This window comes from Triticum dicoccoides, chromosome 3B, assembly GCF_002162155.2.
Source record: "Triticum dicoccoides isolate Atlit2015 ecotype Zavitan chromosome 3B, WEW_v2.0, whole genome shotgun sequence".
NCBI lineage: Eukaryota > Viridiplantae > Streptophyta > Magnoliopsida > Poales > Poaceae > Triticum > Triticum dicoccoides.
The window spans coordinates 252,698,126-252,707,683 of record NC_041385.1 but is presented as its reverse complement, the minus strand read 5'-3'; positions in this window follow the sequence as shown (position 1 = coordinate 252,707,683).

Sequence of the window (9,558 nt, the reverse complement as noted above, 5' to 3'; positions counted from 1 at the left end):
AAGCTAAAGAGCAAGTCCAAAAATGCAAGGGGTGCCAGATATTCCGCTCCAAGCCACTTCAGCCGGCTTCCGCGCTGAAGACAATCCCCATCGCCTGGCCCTTCGCAGTTTGGGGCCTGGACATGGTAGGACCATTCAAGACGGCCCGAGGCGGCCTAACTCATCTGCTTGTCGCGGTGGACAAGTTCACCAAGTGGGTGGAAGCAAAGCCCATCAAGAAGTTAAACGGGCCGACTACAGTAACCTTCATCACCGACATAACGGTGTGATACGGCATACCGCACAGCATCATCACCGACAACGGCACAAACTTTGCCAAGGGCGCCTTGGCTCGTTTCCGCGCGACGCAGGGCATCCGACTGGACTTAGCGTCCGTTGCCCATCCGCAGTCACACGGCCAGGTGGAACGAGCCAATGGCCTCATCCTGTCCGGCATCAAGCCTCGACTGGTCGAACCACTCGAGCGTTCGGCCGGCTGTTGGGTCGAGGAGCTGCCAGCCGTCCTCTGGAGTCTGCGCACGATTCCAAACAAGTCAACCGGCTTCACGCCTTTCTTCCTCGTCTACGGTGCCGAAGCTGTCATCCCGACGGATATAGAGTTCGACTCTCCACGAGTCACCATGTACCCAAAGAGGAAGCTGAAGAAGCACGCCAAGACGGCGTTGATCTGCTGGAAGAGGGCCGACTGTTGGCACTCAGCCGGTCCAGCATCTACCAGCAGAGTCTGCGCCGATACTACAACCACAAGGTCAAGCCGAGATCGTTCCAAGAGGGCGACCTTGTGCTCCGGCTGATTCAGAGAACAGCCGGCTAGCACAAGTTGTCGGCACCTTGGGAGGGTCCCTTCATCATCAGCAAGGTGCTAGGGAATGACGCCTACTATCTGATTGACGCTCAGAAGCCTCGAGCGCGCAAGAGGGACGACTCCGGCAAAGAAACAGAGCGCCCGTGGAACGCGAATCTTCTTCGAAGATTTTACAGTTGATGCAGTCTGTATCGCACTACCCCCTTTGTATTAAAGTACTAAGACTTTAGGCCCCCCGAGACGAGCTCGGGGACTGCCTTTTTGTTATCTGTATGATACGAATTACGCTCCCGAATATGCTACTCTTTTTTATGATACTGTCTAGCACCGGGTCCGACTAGTCGGCCCGGGGACTTGCCGTCTTACGCTATGAAATGCTTCCTGCAGTCAGACAAGTAATGTGTTGCGCTCAAGCCGTCTCCTGTCGAAAGCCGCAGCTCGCAGAGCGACTGCCGGTAGGCAGAGAACAAGCAAGAACGAGCGTGCACATGAAAAAATGGCTAAGGACCTAAAAGCTTATGCATAGCTCAAGCCGGCTACCAGCCTCCCCCCACAGAGCCGACTCATGAGTAGTCGGCTTGCCGTCTTAGCTTTTATCAAAGACAGCCGACTCTCGGATAGTCGGCCTGTCGCTTTCTAGCCGACTTGCTAAAGAAACTCTAAACCGCTAAGTACTTGCCTTCCTGAAGTAGCCAAGCACTTGACCTAGCGGCAGTCCGCAGAGCGGCTGTCCAGCCGGCAAGGAGGCAACTAAAGGAAGACGGCAAAGGAAAAAGTCTAAGGAGCAATAAGCAAGGAAAGGCGGAAATCAGATAAATATTTACATAGGCCCTCGGCCGAATCTTCGAATAGAAATTCAGGATACACCCCGCGGGTGGAATTGTTCGAACCTAACAAGTCTTTCAAAAGATTACTGAAGACAGATAAACAGAAGCGGAAAAAGAGGTCTAGGAGGCGGCCTTCGGGGCCGGAGGATCGGAGGTGACGGCGGTGTCGGGTGCCGGGGCAGTCGGCTGGGCGGTCTCAGCTTGGTCGCCTCCGACAGCAGTCGCCATGTCTCCACGCGGCTCATTGCTGGAGGCGCGATCGGACTGAGGCTGGCCGCCTGCTTCGTCCTCTGGCGCCTCCTCCTCGCCTTCGTCCTCCGCCTCGTCCTCCTCCTCAGCGCTGGAGTCGATCACCTCCGCCGAGTCTTCCTCATACTCCGGGTTCATCCCGAACCAGTCCGGCGGCACTTCCTCGCTGCCTTCAGTCCGCTCGGGCACGAAGACACTGGTGTCTGTGTACTCGGCGATGGCTGCCGCGCGCTCGACAAGGGCGCCTTCTACAGCCTCTAGCTCGGCCTGGGCTTCTGACCGGAACACGGCCAGACGGTCCAGGTCCAACCCCGGATACCACACCTTGACGAACTCCAAGGCCCGGCGTGCTCCGGCCCTGGCCGAGGAGCCCTTCCAAGCCTCAAGACAGCCGGCGGCGACTTCCAGCCAGTCGGCGGTCCGACTGGCGGTGCACAGAGCCGGCATGTCCGGCCATAGGGCGGCAACCGCCTGGGCACCGGCACGCTGAAGCCGGTGCAGCAGCCGGTGAGCCGGACGAAGACGGGCCCCAATGCTCAGGAGCTGCTCGTCGATGGTTCGGGGGGCATTGGCGGCGATCACCTCACCCTTCGCCCTTCGCGCCTCCCGAGCAGCCTCGATGGCCAGAGTGACTGCCTGTGAATGACCAGGAAAGAAGTCTGCCAAGACAAAAAAGAAGAAAAGTCAGAAAATCAGAAGTCGGCCTGACACATAGTCGGAAGCCCAAAGAAACGAAAGAGACTTACCATCAACGATGTCCTTGAGCTCGTGGTAGCCAGAGGTCAGCATCGCCTCCCTATCAGTCTAGGCGGAGCGCTCGATCTCGAACTCGGCCATGAGGGCGGCCTCCCGCGTCTTGGCCTCGTCCCGCGAACTCTGGAGCAAATCCTTCTGCTCGGCCAGCTGTGTCGCCAGCAGATCACGCTCTTTGGCGAGCCTGCCGCACTCCTCTTCCTTGGCACGCCGAGCAGTGTTGGCCTCGCCCAACTGCTCCTGAAGGGCGGCGTTGGCACCTGAAGAACGAAGAAAGAGACAAGAAAGTCATCAGTAAATTAGATCGCCGGGGAGATCCGGCCCGACTGCTCAGTAGTCAGCCCGAATATCGGGGACTACAGCCCGCGGGTGCGCCAGCGCGCCCCCGCGAAGAAGGAAGAAAAGAGCTCACCCCGGCTTTCCACCAAGTCGGCGGTCCGCTTGTTCAGCTCCTCGACATTGCGGTTGAAGGCAGTGGCGCGGAGGTTATGATACTCCTACAAAAAGCCGACAAAGGAAAAAGTTAGTATTCGGAGCTCGCTAGAGGGAGTTCCGAACCGCCTGCTCAGCAGCCGGCCCGGAACACGGGGACTACACCCAGAGGGTGCGCTGGCGCGCCCCCCGCAGAGAAAGACAGGAATCAAAAAAGAAGAAGGAAACATACTCGGACGGATGTCCGCACGGCCAGATGCGCTCTGGTGCAGACTTGGAGGGCATCGCTTTCTGCACGCAGTTTCGCTTGGACGTCCAGGAGGGCTTGGTTCAGCGGGCCGGTGCCGCCTCCGTGCAACCACCTGGTGGGTGCGGCACTGGAGGCCTCGACGTCCAGACTCGCCGAGCTGGCTGTGCCTGTCTCCCGAGCTCGCGGCGCCGAGGTCGTCCTCTCAAGCAGGCGGCGCGCCGGCGCAGCGACTTGAAGAAGCGGCCGCGCCTCGGCCTCGTCCGCGATCGGCGAATCCAACGGGCCCACCGGCTGTTTGCCGTGCGGCCTCCCAGACGGTGGCGGAGGTGGCGGAGGCGGCGCGAGTGTGTCCGAGCCTGAAGCCTCGCCGCCCTCCTCCACGAGGGGGTTCTCGGTGCCGACCTCTCCGGTCTGCCCCGTGAACTCCGGAGCCGGCGGCGCCGACGACAACGGAGGGACGAGCATCGCCGATCGGCGACGCGCGGCCTCCTCAGCGCGCCGCTTCATCGCGGCGGCGGTTTCGGCCTCCTCCAGCTTCTTCTGGGCGTTGGCGGCCGCCTTCTCGGCCTACGCCTTCTCCAGGCGGTCGGCCTCCTCCTCGTCGCGCTTCTCCTGCGCGTTCCGCTCCGTCGCCTCCCGAAGGTCGGCGGCGGGATCGACCCGCCGGGTGTTGGCAGACGTCTCTACCGACCCCATGACAGAGGGGACGGTGACTCTCTCAAGGGAGAGGGGGGCTCTGGAGAAGAACGGAGGGAAAATCAAAGAAGACTCGGACAAGATCCAACAAAGAAAATAAAAGAGCGTAAAGACTTACGCGGACACTAACGGCGGCCTTCTGACTTCCCTTCGGAAGCGGTTGGCCTTTGCGGCCGCCTCCTCCCGTTTGGTCGCGGTGGCCGCCCCCTTAAACTTCTCCGGCTTGCTGCCGGGCGCGCTCGGCCCGGCGTGACGCCTCTTCGCGCCGCCTTGGCCGGAGTGGCCGGCCCTCGGCTGGTGGCGTGGGACGACTTCCACGTCGGCGTCGTCTTCGGGCCAGTCAGCGAAGGTGGCCGAGGGCCTGAAGCCGCCGTCTGCCCCTTCTGCGCCGCCTTTAGCGTCGGCCATCGACGTTGCTATCCTCACGTTCTGGGACGTAGTCGTGGGGCTCTCTCATGGCGCCGGCTGCAGGCTCCATGAGGGGGTTCTGCCCAGAAGGAACCAACAAAGATTAGAAGCCGGAGTCGGCTGCAAAGAAGACCAAAGCTACAGAAAAATGTGACTTACCACTGGAGGGGGGTTGTCGCGCGAGTACGGCTCCTTGCCGAACTGCCAGTCCTCCGTGAACTCGCAGTGCGCGATGTGGTTCACCAAGTTTGCCACCTCCCTGCGGGGCATCTCCTTGGTGCACAGCCGGCTCGGGTTGTGGCGGCCGCTCATCTGACAGATGAGGTGAGGCCGGCCTTGGAGTGGGAGGACTCGGCGCGCCATGAAGGCGGCCAGAAGGTCGGATCCGACGAGGCCCTCCGACTGCAGCAGAACTCGGAGTCGCGCTACGGCGGCGGCTCCGGAGGGAGTCAGCGACTTGGACCGGTGAGACCAACTGGGAAGCCTCCCAGTTAAAGGAGCGGGGTTGAAGGGCGGCAGGTTGACCCAGTCGCTGTCGGTGGAGAGGTTCTTCACATAGAAGTAGGAGCGCTGCCACATCTTCACCGATTTTACCAACGAGATGGGAGGAAAAGGTTTGTCGGCCGTCGAGCACCGCACCGCGATGTAGGTGCCGCACTGAGCCGGCGTGCCAGCGGCCTGCGTGCCGAGCTTCAAAGAGAAGAATTATCCCCACAACTCGAGGGTGGGGAGAACACCGAGGAAGCCTTCGCACAGAATGGCGAAGGCGAAGAGCAGCACTACCGCATTTGGAGTGAGGTGGTGCGGTTGGAGGCTGTGGAACTCCAGGAACGAGCGGAAGAAACCGCTCGCCGGCAGCCCCAGCCCGCGCATGAGGTGCCAGCGGAAGACGACCTGCTCGCCCTCCTTCGGCGCGGGCCGGATCTCTCCCGCCGGCGCGGGACGGGCGTGCACGAGGTCCGCGCTGGGGAGACGGCGGGTCCGGCGGAGGAACTCAATATGTTCCGCCTCCACATCCGAACTGTCCCACACGCCGGAGCGCGTGGCAGGGGCCGCGGCGGAGGAAGAACTCATCGCCGTGGTGCGAAGTGCTCCTGCTCGTGGCGGAGGAAGAAGAGAAGGCAGGAGAATGGGGGAGAGGGTGCGCGTGCAGTACCGCCCCACTCCTCCCCGCCTATTTATAGCCCTACGGGCTGAGGAGCCGAGGGGGCGGGTGTGGGATTAACTGCGCACGAAGACCCACGCCACCCCACGATTTACCCCACGAAGTTACTATGCGCAGTAATGACGTGGGGAAGCCAACCGTTCGCGACCGCAGTGGATCCGTTCGGAAGCCGAGGCGCGGTAGTGGCGGGCCCCACCTGACGGCCCGTCCCGTCGCGCGCGTGGGTGAGCAGACTATCCTCCCCACGTGGCGCCGCATCATAGGACCGCCTCGATGGTAGCAGGGGCGCGTATCCGATACGCCGCCTGATTTCCCGCCGCGACTTACAAACAATGGCCCCTCGCTGAACAAGTCTGACTTCGGCGAGTCGGCCCAAAGAAGACAACGGCCGAGTCTCAGAGTCGGCGCTGGGAAGTTTGAAACTGTTGAAGCCCCATGAGGCGGCGTCCGCAGGGCTTCACCAGCTTCGGGGACTACTGTCGGAGTAATGGGCCACGGGTAGGCTGACCCGGGACCCAGGATCTTTCAAGACATCGGGGCAGGCCACGCCCCTCCAGCCGAGTCCCAGCTAGCGACCTCCAGAGAGGCCGAGTCCCAGCTGGCGATCTCCCGAGAAGCCGAGTCTCAGCTGGCGATCTCCGGAGGAGACGAATCCCAGATGACGACTTCAAAGCAAGCCGACTCCAAGCTGGCGACCTCCAGGAGTGCCGACTATGGGAGTCGGCCCATGACACTTCACGAAGCCCGATGCGGGGTACGGTCACGACGTGGCCGTCCCTCCCTGCCTACGAGGGACTGGCATGGCTACAGTGAGCCGTATCGCTGGGAGATCTCCGGCGAGGCGCGGCACTGTAGCCATGCCTGCCCTGACCTCAGCCACAGTGCGCGATGCACTGTGCCCACGACGCCGGCCTGTATGGCCCGAAGACCACGGGGCCACCTATCAGTGGGTAAATCGAAGGCGGCCAGAGCGCCCGAAGACGGCCCTGTGGGAGTCGGCCTCCCCGGAGTCGGCCGTCTCCCCTCCAGGGCCCCACAAGCCATAAACCAGATTGGATGGGGAGTGGCGACAGTGATCGCCTGATAGATGGCGGTAGTGTTGCCACGACCCAATGACCAAGCCTGCGTCATCAGGAGCGCCGCACAGTGTCCGGCCTGTCCGCGGGACCCACCAGTCGGCGGGCCCCAGAAGCCAGCGGGAAGGACGGCGACATGAGAGACAGATGGCTGGGACCCACGCCCAGTCGGATTACCATTGTACCCCTGGGGGGTAGGCCTATATAACCCCCCCAGGGCACCCATGCAAAGGGTTCAGACCTTGATAGAGATAGGCACATAGCCCAGGGAGGAGAGAACTAGCCTTGCTCTCTCCTGCCTCCCGACACAGCTGTAGGAGCACCATTGTAGTCACCTTGCTATAGTGACCATGCGGAGACCCCGCAGAGCAGCAGTAGGGGTGTTATCTCCCCGGAGAGCCCCGAAGCTGGGTAAGATTCGCCGGCATGCATGTCTACGCCTCATCCCGTTTCCAGGCACCGACGATGTTCTACTCGCCCCCACCATGATAAGCCATCCTTTGGCATATGTCGCACCCAACCCCCAACAGATGGTTTCCTGGTGTAATATGCCTGACCTTCTCTAATTCCACTTGCAACTCATCGGCGGTGATCCTCTTTGGCGCATCACGGTTTTCATGCTTTGCATTGAACACATGTCTTCGGTATTTTCTAGGATGCGGCTTGTCCTTGGCAAGGAAACGGCAGTGTCCAATGTAACAGATCTTGCTAAGTATTGTGTATGACAGCGGATTCTTGTCACAGTGAACACATGCATTGTAACCATGTGTCGTTCGCCCTGACATAGTGCCCAAAGCCGGATAATCATGGATGCAACAAATTATAACAGCACGTGGAAAGAAATCAGCTAGTGGGCTGTTATATCGGTCTCGAGTGAGAACACCCCTCCATAGCTGTTGTAGTTCCTCCACAAGAGGCTCCATGAATAAATCAAAATCCTTTCCAGGACTTTTTGAACCTGGGATGAGCAAGGCCATCATGTAGTTTGATTCTTTGGTGCAGACATTTGGAGGCATGTTGTAAGGGATAACTGTCAGGACCCCGATCCTAAGTCACACCGATCTAGCATGTAACACATCATATCACTTTGCGGCCTCACGCACGGTATTCCCACGGGTGCCACCTTACCTGGCCCGGGACCGTTTGCGCCTTTTGGCTCACGTATATGATAGTGTCGCTAGCATCCATATGACAAAGGACCCGGGCTGACATGGCTAGTCGTAAACCCAAAGTGGCACAGACTTACAGGAACAGGCATCCATGACCCAGCATCGAACGTGTCGGTCATCAGCGAGTGAATCCAGGCTGTAGCACTGGGCTAGCAGGACTCCGGTGAACCGGGCTGTAGTGGGCTAACAGGACTCCGGTATTCATCGCGTGACATTTCCCCGAAGGGACAGACACAGGAACGAAGAAGGACACATGCCGGCCAGCCTAAGTGTTCCGGAGCAGTAGCAAGCTACCATGGCTCGGTGGAAACACTAGGAGACATTTCCCGGTAAGAGAGGCTACTAAAGATAAACAACTAGATGGTCAGATCCCACACATACCAAGCATTTCAATAACATACACACAATATGCTCGATATGTGCAAATACAACATGGCATCACAACATGACTCTACGACTCAAGTAATTTATTCAATAGGCTCCGAGGAGCGAGATATTACAAACATGGGTCTCATGACCCAACAATCAGAGCATACAAGTCAAAGCACATGCGGAAGCTTAACATGTCTGAGTACAGACATCTAGAAATGAAAAAGGCTGAGAAGCCTGACTATCTACCAGATCCTGCCGAGGGCACAAGATCGTAGCTGAGGTAACAAGCTAAACGTCGAAGTCCACGTGGAACTACTAGCGAGACCGAAGTCTCTCTGCAAAACATAAAATAGGCAAACGTGAGTACAAATGTACCCAGCAAGACTTACATCAGAACTAACTACATATGCACCATTATCAACAAGGGGATGGTGGGGTTTAACTGCAGCAAGCCAGCTTTGACACGGTGGCTAATCTAAACTATGACTGCAATGTAACTCTTTTGAGGTGGCGCACACGAGTCCACATATTCACCATATCAATACACCACTATGGATCCACTCCCGTCTCCCTACGAGAGCGCCATCCATAGCACTCACGCTTATCTTGCGTATTTTAGAGTATCCACTTTCACTTGTCTATGAACTGATATAAGCAACCCAGAAGTCCTTTTCCGCGGACACGGCTATTCGAATAGATGATGTTAACCCTGCAGGGGTGTACTTCTTCACACACGCTCTCACCACTTACCACTGTTTACACGACATGTACTCGGCAACCTTCAAGCGGAAGCCCAACGTGGGTGTCGGCCACGGCCTGCCTAAACACTCAAGTCTCTAGTCCAGGTTTATCGCCTATTCGGGTTCCATCCATGAGGAGATCCGGCCGGAGTTTCGCTCACAGCCCCAAACGATGTGAACAGGGTTCCGTGACACCAAACGGGCGCCCGGTTTACCCGGCCACGTGCCTACCGCATCACAGCCCACCCCTACGGTCAGCGCTGCGCACGGCCTCCAGCATACTACAAACACCAGAAACTACTTGCAACTCCTGGACAGAGGACAAGGGTGATTAAGAAGCCGAGAGGGTCCATTGGTTTCGGGCCCAATGCGTGGTAGTAGCTGAATCATCGATCACAAACACAGAACTCAGTTCCTGAGGACGGCTGCAATGAGACAACCCACCATGTACTCCTACATGGCCTCTCACCGCTACCTTTACCAAATCGTATTCACACACTTAGCTCACACACAGTAGGACATGTTCACCCACCTCCGATTCATCCCGGATGAATCAGACCTGACTCAACTCTAAGCAGTAGCAGGCATGACAAACAAACATGAATGAGTAGGCACA